Source organism: Triturus cristatus, chromosome 4_1, assembly GCF_964204655.1.
Source record: "Triturus cristatus chromosome 4_1, aTriCri1.1, whole genome shotgun sequence".
Taxonomy (NCBI): Eukaryota; Metazoa; Chordata; class Amphibia; order Caudata; family Salamandridae; genus Triturus; species Triturus cristatus.
Window position 1 is genome coordinate 1,254,772,985 of NC_140585.1, and position 15,248 is coordinate 1,254,788,232.

Below are 15,248 nucleotides of genomic sequence, written 5' to 3' on the forward strand. Positions count from 1 at the left end.
TGTAGTAGATAGATATATATTATAAACATACTTATTTTGCACTCAAGGCGTTTGCTTTTCCTGTGCTTCATAAGACCTGATTTCAGAGTCTATTATATCTGTCGTAGTCCCCAGCCCCGGCAGGACCAGTCCGCAGTAATCTGCCCATCTCTGCCAAATTTTAGAATGTTTCTGTGGGCATCCACAGGCCCGGAACACCGTAATCTCCAAACCCATGCAGAAGTCCATTCCATTCCTCCATGTCTTAATAGTAGGAGGTGTGTCTAGTTTCTATGTTCTGGCGATATCACGTTTGGCAATGGTAAGGCCTGACCAGAGGAGATGAAGCTTATATTTATTGCCACCTATTGTGTCTGTGATATGGAACAGTACCAACCTAGGAGCTCTAGATAGTTCCCATCCAAGTACCTTGGCTCGGCATGCTAGCACCACTGTCCAGAACCTATCCAGCGCTATGCACTCCCACACCATATGTAAGAAGGACCCTTCATCGCTGTGACAGAGAAGGCAAACTGAAGATTCTATTAGGCCTGCTCTCCATAGTCTATAGCGCGTATAGTAAGCCCTGTGTAGGTACTTGAATTGAATAAGTCGTAATTTAGAAGATATGGCTGCTTCAAGAGGAGACTCGGGGGCTTCGGTCCAATCATCTGAATCTAGAGGGCTGATGTCTGTTTGCCAAGCCTTTTTAAGTTTCTCAAAAGTAGTGGGGCTATGGCTAATGAGGGATTGGTATAATTAGGATATCTTATGGTCGTCCAAATCTCCCATTAGGGGTTTAGCCTCTAATGGGTTGAATTCTGGAAATGATTCGACTTTATCAATGTGGGATATATTAGCATGACTAAACTGCAAATATTTATAGAACTGGGAATTATTTCGGGAGAATTCTTCCTTTGGAGTATGGAATTGATTTGAGAACAGTACCTTGAATGACATTGCCAATGGTCGAGATGCCTATGTAATCCCATTTGAGGAACCCTTGGAGTACCATCAAGTGGGATGATAACTGATTATGCCATAGAGGTGTTTCACGGGAAATGCGACCCCACCACCCCATTCGCCGCAGGGATTGTCGCCAAGAAAGAAGAACTACTTTGGTGGCGGGTAATAACGGGCAGTGTTTTGAGTTACTGTTTAGATGGGAAATAAGAGTCGGGTCATCTAATATCCATTGTTCTGTTGCATAAGCTGGATCATCACTAGGTCCATAACGCCAGTCATTATTCACCTGGTGATGTGAGGCTGTGTAATAGGCCAGTATATCTGCGTCCGCAATACCACCACAGTTCATCGACTGAAAACATGTACGGAGCACCACTCCGGATGCAACTCCTCCCCATAGAAACTGCCCCAACATGGCATTAATCTGCCTAAACCAGGAGGGCTGGATCAGAAACGGGTGGTTCTGTAGATGATAAAGCAACTGTGGCAAGGATACAATTTTGAAAATAGCAGATCTCCCATATAAGGATAGGGGCAACCCTGTCCAGAATTTGATGTTGGATCTCACTTTTTTGGTGACGGCACTCAGGTTCCTATCCCACGAGAGCTGGGAGACTCTGACAGGAACACACCCAGATATATTATTCCGTCCTTTGCCAATTGGAGGTTTTCAGCCCACCTGCCCTGTCCCAGTGCATCCCGTAGGGGCCATATTGTGGACTTTCAGGGGTTCAGGTATAAGCCCAACGTCTCGCTTAAGATCCGCATAATCTGCAATATTCTGGGCCCGGTTTTATTGGGATCTGTGAGGAAGAAAAGTATATCATCTGCACACAGCGCTATGCAATAAAATATGTCTATTGTCCATTCAAATCCCCAGATAAGTGCGTCTTTCCGGCTCCATATGGCGAGCGGCTCGATGGTCAGCGCGAACAGGAGAGGGGATAGGGGGCACCCCTGCCGCGTTTCCCGTTCCACCGGAAAGGGGGTTGAGGTACAATTGGCAACTCAGATTTTTGCGATCAGATCGGTGTATAGAAGTTTGATATGTTTTATAAACTGCAGGCCGAAGTGTAAATAAGTATGTCCAACTAATGGAGTCAAAGGTTTTATCCGTATCTGCTAGCAGTAATGATGCTGGTCTATTTAACCGGTCTACGGCTGCGATCGCATTATGTGCTCTCCAGATGTTATGACGGGTAGAGCGGTGGGGCATAAAGCCGGCTTGGTCTAGGTGGACAATATCTGGCATATACGGTAGCAGCCTATTCCCTAGAATTTTGGCTAGGATTTTGGCTTTGGTGTTTAGGAGAGATATTGGACGGTACTGATTCTTGGATGGTATTAAGGAGATGAGGGCCCAGGTGATATATAAATGCTTTGTAAAACTCGCTAGGATAGCCATTAGGAGCAGGGGCTTTACCCGTCCGTAGCTTGGACACAGCAATCGTAACCTCCTCCAGTGCAATGGGTGCATCCAGGAAATCTCGCACATCACCCGGGACAGCGCTCGGTGGGATATCATCAAGGAATTCCTCAAACAATGAAACATGTATCACCTCTCCAGGCCGATATAATTCACTGTAGAATTGTGCAAAGCTACTGCCGATGTCGGTCAGATCTGTGATGGTCCTACCCTGTGCATCCTGGATAGAGGGGAGGGGGGTGAATGTCAGAGTTTGTATACATAACATGTATAATAATTTGCTGGACTTATCATCCCATTGATATATTCGGCTTTGGGATGCCAACCAAGCTTGTTTTGCTTCTTCCATTAATGTGCTTTGGTATTGTTGTTCAGCCAGCTGTAGATTCCTACCTGCTATGGAAGATTCACGCTCGTGGCAGCGACTTTCTAATGTTGTGATTTGCATTTCCAATTGTATGAGCTCCTGCGTCCGGTGCCTCCGCTCCGCCGCAGTATGGCTTCTGTCTACCCCACGTATAGTGGGCTTCAGGGCCTCCCAAAGTTACTTGAATGATGACAGAGTATTCTCATTAAGGGAGAAATACTCCACTACTGCTTTATTTATATGGTCCCTGTATTTTCGACACTGTAAGTGCCATGGGGAGAGCCACCACCGGAAAGGGCATCTAGGCAAACCGGTCGCGAGTGTTAGTGTGATTGGAGAGTGATCAGATAGGCCACGGGGCAGGATTGTGGCTTCAATTATCCTCTGAATATGATTCCCAGGTATGAATAGATTATCTAGTCGAGAAGATGTGTTGTGAACAGCTGAGTGATATGTGAAGCCCTTGTCTAAGGGATGCCTGATCCTCCACGTGTCTACCCAACCCAACATATTCACGAGAGACAGTAATTTAGACTCCTTGAAATTCACTCTAACCCCGGGGGGTCGTCCCCTATCGGTATGGACATGCATTATATCGTTCCAGTCCGCACCCATGACTGCGAGACACTCGGGAAGGAGGGCCCATACATTTATGAAACAATCTATAAATGTTTGAGATAAAGGAGGGGGGACATATATGGTACCCATAACTATGTGTTCGCCATTGATAGATCCATGGACAACAACATATCTCTCGTGGGTGTCAGCCCATTTGGTGGTGTTTATGAAGGGAACTCGACAGTGTATTAATATGGCTACACCCCTAGAGCCACGTGCAAACATAGCATGGTACACTTGATCATAGCCATATCGGGCCAAACACGGTGTCTTGGTGCCCATGGGGTGTGTCTCCCGCAGCAGCACTATGTCTGCTTTGGATCGCATTGCATGGCGGAGTATCACACCCTGCTTGACTTTATCAAGTACACCTCTAACATTTCAACTCATGATGAGAAACTGACCCTGCAGGGTCTCGACTGCCAGTATCGACATTGACATGCATTGGATGTTATGGTGTATGGAATTGCACAGTAGAAAATCTATCTAATCTTACATTGTCTAGACATTGGGTACGAAAAACATAACCCAAACATCCCCTCAACCTAAACTAACCCCACCCCCCCACCCAATTCCGCATGAAATCTGAAGCATTCCGTCGCAGATGAGACGCCCCAACAGCGGGCAGGCGTTCCAGCTGCACCGGTGTAGCCCACGGTCCCACAGCTGCCAAGGCCAGAGGCTCCAAAAGAATCTGCGTCGCACGTTGTCAGGCCTTGCCTCTCAGGCCCGAGCTACACCACCGCAATCTGCCAAGGATGGAGGCCCTCCTGTGCGCCACCCAGGCCCCGGGCAGTCCAATGTCACGTGGCCCAACACAGCGCTCAGGGGCATCTCAGCCACACCAGTATAATCTCTGGCCCTGCCACCTCCAGGGCCGGGCGCTTTGGAAAAGTCTGCGTTTTGGGCCTGCCTCCTTAGGCACGAGCCACACCACTGCAAGTCCTCCGGGCGGGTGGGGGAGAGAGGGGGGGACTCCCCTGGTTTCAGCGTGGAGATCACAGCCAATGCCGCACCAACCACGGGGCTGGGCACAGCGGGACAGCAGGCCACCTCCAGATCGGCAGCACACACTCACAAGCAGCCCCGGGCCCCACGAAGGCCAGGCAGTATGGGTGTCTCAGGAGCCGGCAACACCACACTAGTCACCGTGCCTCTGCAGGTCTCTTCCGTTGCCACTGCAGCTCGTCCAGAGCACCGGAAGGCACACAAATTGAGGCCAGCGCCGCCCAGGAGGCCTCAGCGGCCACGCAAATCCCAAACTGGATTAGGCGTCTTCCTATCCTGTGCAGCCACCCTCCGATCACCTCCCTCCTTCATTGAAAAGTTTTGACCCGGATGCACACAGTTTCATTTCCACAGATGCAAGCAGCAAGGGATAGGGGGCTGTCCTGTCCCAGGTGGAGAGTGATGAGAAGGAGAATGTGATTGCTTATCTCCAGATCACTATCGCCTTAGGAAGAAAAACATTCCATCATGGAAAAGAAAACATTGGCTAGTGTTTGGGCAAAAGATCATTTTAGAGCATTTGTGTGGGGAAAATATTTCACATTGAGGTGTTATCACAAACCATTAGTGAAAGTGCATACTACTGAAGGCACCATTAATACATCAGCCAAGATGGCTAGACTGTCGATCAGACTGCAAGACTACAATTACAAAGTGGAATTTTTCTGGCAAGTAATATCGGAGTGCGGATTTTTTTTATCAAGAATGCCCAAACAAGAGGGGTGTGGCTTGGAGCCGCCTGTTATGGCCGCACTCTAGTGAAGCTCCGGACCCACCAGCACTGCAGCCCTAAATCCGTACCTTTATCCGGCCCTGCATGGGGCGAATAACCTCAGCATTTCCCCTGGTAAGCCCCACGCTCCAAGCCAGAACCAACCCGGGACCCACAGATGGCCGTCAGAAGTAAGCAGAGGCGGCACTTGTCGAGGCAGGTGAGGCCTGTAAGGAATCAGGGAGACCACGCCCAGAGTGCAGTGGGCCGCGGCTTTGTGTACAGAGTGGAGCATCCGGAATCGATCCTGCAGCAACGGGCCCCAGCGAGCAATTTGTCATCAGACCCACGGGGTCCAAAAAAAAGACCGAGAGGCTCTTGGACTTTGAAGCCGCGCAAGGCAGGGATCCAGGAATATGAGGAGACATAGCGGCCGGAGGCCCCTGCGATGGAGAGAGGCCGTAAAGGATCTACAATCCCGGACCCGGGAGTGAGGAGAAGGCCTGTGCCCAAGCGAGGAGCCGAAGGGGAGCAGGAAAGAAGCATTCTGCCCGACAACCCCCCACCTCCGATCCGCCTATAAAGAGCCCCAAAACCAGCGGCAGACTGCAGACAACAGTAAGTCAGCGCATAGTCTAATGAGACGTGTGCGGCCGTTAAAGGGAATAGCAAGGGGCCGGGGGAGCGGCACCTATTGGGCCACAGGCTGAGACCTGTCGTGTCCGGTGCATAATAAGGACACGACACGAAGAACAGTTAGACGGAGCTTTATTAGCTTCACTCTTTCTCGTTCCAGGTCCCTACTCTAACTGCCCGCTTTCTTCCATCGCTCCTCCTCTTCCCCTCATCCCTGAACTCCTCCCACCCGACTACTAGACTGCTCACGACATTACATCTCCCCCTTTGTTAACAAAGTTTGTTTCATTAGTTCATAACTCTTCAATCAACTGCTTGGGCCTTTGAATGTCTCTTCTGGGTCGCAGGGACATGCCGCCCGACATGGTCTCATCATTGGCGGGGATGTCCTGTGTTCCATTTCTGTGAACCTGATCGGGTCTTTCACTTCGTTCGGTCTCAGCAGCTGTGGACCCTGGTGTGAGGGTCTCTTTCATGAGAGGAGTACATTTTTGAAAATGAGACACATTTCGCGTGATGCGTCTGTTCTCAGATTCAGCAGTCAGCATGGTGCCTTTCTGGCGAGTTATCGTGAGTGGTTCTGATCGGAATCGACAATCAGTCTTCTTGTTTTGTTCTTGCTTGACCACAACACAGTCTCCTTCCTGAAGGGAGAGAGATCTGGCTCTCCTTCTACCATCCGAGTAGGATTTCATCCTCATTTTCCCATCATGATCAGCAGCCACCACCTCTCGGTGAACATGAACTGGTGACACTGGTCTTAGGGCACCTTCCCATGTCGGTATCCGTGTCCGGATTAGACGCCCCAACATGAGCGTAGCCGGGCACTTGCCTGTGGTGGCATGCGGCGTCGTCCGATAGGCTCTCAACACTTCATTAAGAGCTGTTTGTAGGTCCTTCTTGGCCACGGTGGCTTGTTGGAAAGTCTTTTTGATCGTAGCCATGAAGCTCTCAACAGTGCCATTAGCTTGGGGCCACAGAGGCGTGATTTTGCGATGCTGGAAATTCATGTGCTTCGCAAAGGCACTAAATTCCTGTCCGTTAAATGGCGGGCCATTGTCCGTCTTCAGTTCCTTGGGGACACCCCAGGCCGCAAAAACTTCATCCAGAACTGCAATGGTGGCAGAAGCGCTGGTGGACGGCACAAACTGGGCGATGGGAAATCTGGAGTATTCGTCCATTATCACAAGAACATACTTGCCGGATTGCAGTGGTCCGTAGAAGTCCATGGCTAATTCATGCCATACTCCTTGCGGCAGCGGGGTCATCTGCAGCGGGGCCGGCGGATCACCATGACTCACTAGTTGGCACTGGGGACAGTCTCGCAATGTGAGTTCCACCATTTGGTCGAGGAGTGGGAACGACACGCGCTCCCTGAGAGCCCTTTTCATCGCGACCACTCCCCGGTGGCCCTCATGAGCAAGATTGATGACGCCTTGCCGTAATTGACTCGGGATGACAATCCTCTGATCTCTTAACAACAGACCATCTGTGGTGACCGACAATTCCTCGCTCACATTTCTAAACACCTGCATCTCCTGACGTATTTGCTGATCACTTTCTTCCTCTGGACCGTCCTGTCTCCAGCGGTTGACCTGCACCCGGCGTATCACTCTCTGCAGCACCTCATCATGCAGGGTTGCCTGCTGAATGGCCTCCAGCGGAACAGCAGGTGGACGCGCCTGAGCCACCACGAAACAGATGTACTCCTCAGCAACAGATGAACCAGACAGGTGAGATGCACGTGGGTGGCGAGACATGTAGTCAGCTGGGTTGGCTGACTTTCCTGGTTTATGGACGATGGTATACGTATACTCTTGCAGGCGCAGACCCCAGCGTTCGATTCGAGGCGGCATTTTGGCTCGGGGATTTCCGAAGATGGTGACGAGCGCCTGATGGTCTGTCACCATCGTGAAGTGTTTGCCGTATATGAAAACATGAAAGTGTTCACAGGCCCACACAACCGCCAGGCTCTCCTTCTCAGGCTGGGAGTAGGCCTGTTCGGTGTCGGACAGGCTTCGACTGGCGTATGCCACTATGTGTCTCTGATCAGTGTCATTGTTGTACTGAGCGAGAATAGCCCCTAGACCCACTGGGCTAGCATCCACGGTGATCTCTGTCTTGCGGTCAGGGCTGAAATAGGCCAGACTGTCGGCAGCCTCCACGGCTTGTTTAATTTCCTGAAAAGCTCGCTCACACTCAGGAGTCCAGACGAACGGCTGTCCTTGCTTAGTCAGGATTCGAAGCGGGTGACTAATGATGGCATAATCCTGGATGTATCTCGAGCAGTAGCTAGCCATTCCCAGGAAGGACCGGATCTCACTGACGTCTCGGGGGCTCTTGGTGTCATGCAATGCGGATACTTTTTCTGGGTCGGGCTTCATTCCAGCTCCCGAAAATATGTGTCCGAAGAATTTGAGGGTAGATTGGTGAAATTCATATTTGTCCTTGTTAAGGGTCAAGTTGGCCTCGAGGAGAGCATGGCACACACAATCTAAGGCAGTATCATGGTCTTGGACATTAGCCCCATACACGAGGATGTCGTCACTATAGTTTAATGTGTTGGGGATGTGGTGGATAGTCTGACGTATCGCCTCCTGGAAGATCTCGGCCGCCGAGGAGATACCGAAACTCAGTCTCTTGTATCTGTAGAGCCCCAGGTGTGTTGCAAAAGTAGTGATATATCGAGAGCTCTCATGCAGTTCCAGCTGATGATACCCTTTGTTGAGGTCTAGCTTCGAGAACACCCTGGCCCCATTAAGAGCCGAAATCATATCACTCAGATGGGGTCCTGGATGTCGTTCCCTCTCAATGGCGGTGTTGGGTAGCCGCATATCCACACACAGCCGCACCTTTCCCGGAGTCCCCTTCTTCAGGACGATAACCACTGGCGATACCCATGGCGTGGGACCTTCCGTTCTTTCAATAATATCAGTTGCCAGTAGCTCCTGCAGCTCGTCCTCCACAGCTTGCTGCAGATGAAACGGCACTCGGCGAGGATGCTGCGCCACGGGCCGAATTTGATCATTGATGTGCAAGCGGATTTGGCACTTGTTCATTTTGCCCAGCCCCTTGAATAGCCTCGGGAACTTGTGGATGATGTCTGGAGTGTCACTTGCACGGTATAGGATTTCCACTAATCGCAACCGTTCAGCGGTCGGCAAGCTGAGTAAACAGTCGGCCTCTGGGCCTTCGATGACATGAATGACCGCTGGCACCGACGTCGTTCTGTGTCTCAGTTTCGTTGAAAATTTCCCTAGACAGGGAAGTGGCTTCCTGGACATCCAGGTGTATACCCGGACATGAGCAGGGCTGAGCGGGGGCCGAGGCTTCATCTTCTTATACTCTGTTACCGGAATGTAGTTCAGGGAGGCCCCACTGTCCAGCACAAACTTTGTTGCATGTTCTCCCATACTGATGTCCAAGCGGGGTGTAACGCCCTGAACGTCTCAGGATCGTTTAACAGACACGACAATGAGGACGCAACCACTTGTGAAGGGTTAGTTCTTTTAATGAAGGCAAATAAAATACAAAGAACAAACAAAAGTTATAGTCACTGGAATCCTCCAGGCTAAGTACGTTACCAGCCCACAGCACGGATGGTCCTAACCGTCCTCTGCATATACGCCGATCCCGGCGTATGCCAACAGAGGGCAGAAATGAAATGGCCGACAATGCCAATCGGTAGGCTGTGAGGGGCACGAAGAGTGTTGGGGAGAATCGAGGAGTCAGGGAAACACCCAGCCGGGGTCTCTACCTGAAGGGAGCAGCCGCTCAACCTCTTCCTCAGACTGCACCGGGACGCGGAGTCACCTCCTGGTGATGCGTCACCGATACCCCAATCACAAGCAAGAAGACTGAACCGAGAGCAGCCGCTCGATCGATCCTGTGGACTTCCGAGTCTGTAACGCGGCAAACACCTCCTGGTGTGCGTTACAGCTGGCAGTCCCTGTGTCTCTGGTCGGGCTGGGAGTTACGACTCCAACCAGCAAAAGCGCCACTGCGCTTGGACTCAGCCGAGTCAAAAAGCGAAGCTCAATGGTTGACCGGTAGAGCTTCCGGGTCCTTCACAGGTGACGATGGGGCAAGACACGGCCCAGGGAGTAACGACTCGACCTACCTCCGTTCTTGCCTTACTGGAGCACCACTCCGGAACACTGCTCTTCACGAAGCAGGTACGTCGGTGTAAACACAATATCCGACAGCCTTGTACCTCCCGGTTCCTCCCTTTACAGGGCGTGTTTTCCTTGAGTTATGTAACAGCTCTCCTGTTTACATAAGGGCGTGTTTCCCTTGAGTTATGTAACAGCTCTCCTGTTTACATAAGGGCGTGTTTCCCTTGAGTTATGTAACAGCTCTCCTGTTTACATAAGGGCATGTTTCCCTTGAGTTATGTAACAGCTCTCCTGTTTACATAAGGGCGTGTTTCCCTTGTATGACAGGAATTCTTGACAGTACATCCTCCCTCTCAGCGGCTCCCCACGGGTCCAGCGCTGGCAGGAAAACGCCGATGGAACAAGGAGACCAAGCGCGGAGCATGAACCCCTTCAGCCGGTTCCCATGAATGCTCCTCCGGGCCATAGCCTTTCCACGCAACCAGGTACCACAGCTTCCCCCTGCGCCATTTGGACGCCCGTATGCCCGACACTTCATACTCCACCTCCGACTCCACGCATACCGGCCTAGGTGTCCCAGACGGCTTGGAGGGTGCTGGTTTGAGCAATGATACATGAAAGACAGGGTGTATCCGCAATGACTGGGGCAAGCACACCTTCACGTTCACGGGACCCATACACTTGGTAATTCGATAGGGGCCCATGTACTTGGGATGGAACACACTGTTCTTTCGAAACCTCATGTTTCTTGTGGATATCCAGACGTAGTCTCCAGTGCGGTACAGTGGCCCGGGCCTTCTCTTCCTATCTGCCGCAGCCTTGTATCTTCTCTTGGCCTCTATTAGGACAGCCCTTGAGCGCATCAACGTGTCTTTTATGTGTGCCACCCTGTCCGCTGTGGCGGGAATCCTGTCCTCTCTGAACGGATGTAGAAATGGCAAGAACCTGGGATGTTGGCCATAGTTGCTATAGAACGGAGATGACTGTGTGGAGCTGTGAGTGGCGTTGTTATAGGCTATCTCTGCAACCCATAGCAAGTCGACCCATTCTTCCCTGCCCTGGTCCACAAAACATCGCAGATACTGTTTGAGCGTTTGGTTCAGGCGCTCGGTTTGGCCGTCCGTTTGAGGGTGGTAGCTGGTGGACAGGGCGGTCTTAACATGCAGCGCAGTGCACCAAGTCTTCCAGAATTGAGCAGTAAACTGCGACCCCCGGTCCGACACGATCACCCCAGGTAATCCATGCAGTCGTACCACATTCTTTAGGAGTAGTGACGCCAATTCCCCGGCCGTAGGGACTCTCTTGCAGGGGATGAAGTGCCCCATTTTCGTCAAGTAATCCACCACCACCAGTATTGCCGTCATCCCCTGGTCTACCGGTAGGCCCACCACGAAGTCCAGTGATATGCTATCCCATGGTCTATCCGGGGTCGGAAGTGGATGTAAGAGCCCTTGGGTTCGGCCATGGTCGGCCTTCATGGTAGCACACGTAGGACACTCCTGTCCCCACCTCCTGACATCCACTCTCATGGTTGGCCACCAGAAATGCCGTCCTATGCTAGCCACCGTTTTTTCAAAGCCCAAATGACCTGCGCATGGAGAGTCATGGCACCAGATGAATGCTTGTTTCCTTAGCCTAGGCGTGGGTATCAATAGGCACCTGCCCTTCAGGGGTATCCCGTCCTTCAGCTGCCATTCTCTGTGACTGAGGAGCCACCTCCGCCATGCGAATGACCTGATCCCTCTCTTTATTCCCCTCAGGAAAGTATCCGGTTGGATAACCCCCAATACCATCCTCGGGGAAATGATGGAACGCTCGGTTGCAGGCAATGGTTCCTTAACTGCAGATTGACGGGACAGGGCGTCCGCCTTCCGGTTTTCCGTCCCCGGCCGATATGTGATGCGGAAGTTGAACCCCGCAAAGAAGATCATCCACCGCAGCTGCCTGGGAGAAAGGTGTCTAGTGGCCGTCATGAACTGTAGGTTCCGATGGTCCGTGTACACCGATACCACATGTCTTGCCCCCATCAACCAATGCCTCCATTCGGTGAAGGCGTCCTTGATTGCGAGAAGCTCCTTCTCCGCAATATGGTAGTTGCGTTCGGCGTCGTTGAGTTTGCGGGACATGTACGCAACGGGATGAAGCACCCCTGTGTCGTGGTTGCGTTGGGACAAGATAGCCCCCAGCGCCACATCCGACGCATCCGCTTCCACCACGTAGGGGAGATCCGGATCGGGGTGAGCCAACACCGGCGCCTTACCAAAGGCGCTTTTCAGGGCCTCAAAGGCTTTGTTCGCTTCAGGGGACCAGACAAACTCCTTGGACTTCCTCAGTAGCTGTGTGATTGGGGCCACCACTCCTGAAAATCCATCTATAAACCGCCTGTAAAAGTTGGCGAAGCCAATGAAACTTTGGACGTCCTTCACGCTTTGGGGCACCGGCCATTCTTTCACCGCCTTGATCTTTCGTTCTGCCATCTCCTGTCCCTCTGGACTCAGCATCACTCCGAGGAATTCCACGGATGTGACGTGGAAGTCACACTTGCTGAGTTTACAAAACAGCATGTTTTCCCTCAGCTTTTGGAGCACAGCTTTGACGTGGTGTACATGCTCCTCCACACTGGACGAATAGATGAGGATGTCGTCGATATATACGACCACGTAGATATCCAACTCCTCTCTGAATACCTCATTCAAAAAGTACTGAAAGGCTGCCGGGGCGTTGCACAGACCGAACGGCATGACGAGGTACTCAAAAAGGCCGAACCTGGTCTTAAAGGCGGTCTTCCACTCGTCTCCGTCCCTCATGCGCACCAGATGGTATGCCCCTTTCAAATCCAACTTGGTGTAGATACGAGCTTTCTTGACCTGTTCCAGAAGTACACTGATGAGAGGCAAGGGGTACCGATTTTTTATGGTTATCGCATTCAATGCCCTAAAGTCCACACAGGCTCTCAGCTCCCCATTAGCCTTCGGGATGAAGAAGAGTGGCGAGGCGGCCGGAGACTTGGACGGGCGGATGAATCCTAGCTTGAGGAGTTTATCCAGGTACCCCCGGAGATGCACGTTTTCAGGCTCCGTCAGGGCATACAGCCTGCCGCTGGGAACGCTGGCCCCTGGCACCAGGTCGATCTGGCAGTCAAACTGTCTATGTGGTGGTAGCACTTCCGCCTTCACCTCATCAAATACATCCTCAAAACTGTGATAAGCCTGGGGGAGAGCCACATCTTTTTCTGCCGCTGTAGCCACCGTCTGACTCCCGCTCTCATCTGCGTCAAGGGATTCCGTTCTTATTCCACAATGCAGGATGCAATACGGTGACGTCATTTCGATGCGATGTGTTGGCCAATCCACAAAGGGGTTGTGTTTCTGTAGCCACGGCAATCCCAATATGACGCCATATTGGGGCGCTCGGATGATGTTAAAATCGATTTGTTCCAAATGGTTCCTCCCATATCTCATCGGAAGGACCCCCGTGTGCTGTCCGATGGGCCCCGTCACCAATCGCCTTCCGTCTACCGCATAGACGTCTTCGGGTACTGCTTTGGGAAGAAGCACTAGCCCTAGCCTGCATGCCTCGTTGTGGTCCATAAACATGCCAGTGGCCCCTGAATCCACCATGGCCACAACGGGTATCCACTGGTCATGCACTCCCACGTGCACCGTGATAAACAGGTGTCGTTGTCCCTTAGTGACCGAGTTGGAAAGTGAAGGGATGGATGAGTGACTCCGAGATGCCCCTTCTCTGGTCTTGGAGTCCTCTAGTTTTCCGCCGGTATGTCCACCACGGCTGTTACCGACCGGTTGGCCCGATAACGTGACGTCTTCGGTTTGGCAGGGCATTCACGTACGTAGTGGCCTTTTTTGCCACAATATAGGCACAATCCTTGTTTACGGCGTGACTCTTTCTCCGTGGCTGTGAGGCTCGCTCGTATTGCGCTGATGTCCATGGGTTCTCCCTTGGATGCGGTGGAAGTTTCAGGACTTCCCACCGTCACATAGGATGGAAGGGATTTTCCTTTTCTCCCATGATCCCCCTTTCTTTCACTTAGCCTATGTTCCAGCCGTAATACCAGGTTGATAAGGCCCTCACATGTCTTGGGTTGAGGGTCAATATGAGCCACGGCGTCCTTGAGCTCATCGCACAGCCCTTGATGGAAGAGCGCCGTCTGTTTAGCAACAGGCCACTTGGTTTCCGCAACCAGCCTTCGGAACGCGTTGAGATACTGCACCAGGTCGTTGGATCCCTGTCTCAACTCAAGCATTTCACGGTCCGCCGTGTACGAGTCAGCCCTTCTGTCGAATACCTTCAGGAATTCCTCGCGAAAAGCACCCCAATCACATAAGAGGGGGTCGTCCCTGCTCACCAGAGGTACGGCCCATTGTGCCGCGTTTCCAGCCAAATAGGATATAAGGAAAGCCACACGAGCCTGACTCGTGGGGAACGCCTTTGGTTTGCACGATAAATGTAGCGCCACTTGTGTGAGGAATACCTGCACTGTGTTAGGATCCCCACTGTACCTCTCTGGTGTTGCCAAGGGGATGGCTACCGGCATTTCCACTACTACCGCAGGGGTCTGGTTCGTGAGGGAGGTGCTGGGCGTGAGCGGGTCCAATTGGATAGCATCCAGTCTGGCTTTTACATCGGCTGTTTCTTGCCTAGAGGCAGCCACTTCAACTTGCATGGCCGCTAAAGCAGCCAGCACATCATCAAGTGTTGCCATGTCTGTTATCGACCGGGAGACAGTTAGTGTTATTAAGGTCGGATATTTTGTAACGCCCTGAACGTCTCAGGATCGTTTAACAGACACGACAATGAGGACGCAACCACTTGTGAAGGGTTAGTTCTTTTAATGAAGGCAAATAAAATACAAAGAACAAACAAAAGTTATAGTCACTGGAATCCTCCAGGCTAAGTACGTTACCAGCCCACAGCACGGATGGTCCTAACCGTCCTCTGCATATACGCCGATCCCGGCGTATGCCAACAGAGGGCAGAAATGAAATGGCCGACAATGCCAATCGGTAGGCTGTGAGGGGCACGAAGAGTGTTGGGGAGAATCGAGGAGTCAGGGAAACACCCAGCCGGGGTCTCTACCTGAAGGGAGCAGCCGCTCAACCTCTTCCTCAGACTGCACCGGGACGCGGAGTCACCTCCTGGTGATGCGTCACCGATACCCCAATCACAAGCAAGAAGACTGAACCGAGAGCAGCCGCTCGATCGATCCTGTGGACTTCCGAGTCTGTAACGCGGCAAACACCTCCTGGTGTGCGTTACAGCTGGCAGTCCCTGTGTCTCTGGTCGGGCTGGGAGTTACGACTCCAACCAGCAAAAGCGCCACTGCGCTTGGACTCAGCCGAGTCAAAAAGCGAAGCTCAATGGTTGACCGGTAGAGCTTCCGGGTCCTTCACAGGTGACGAT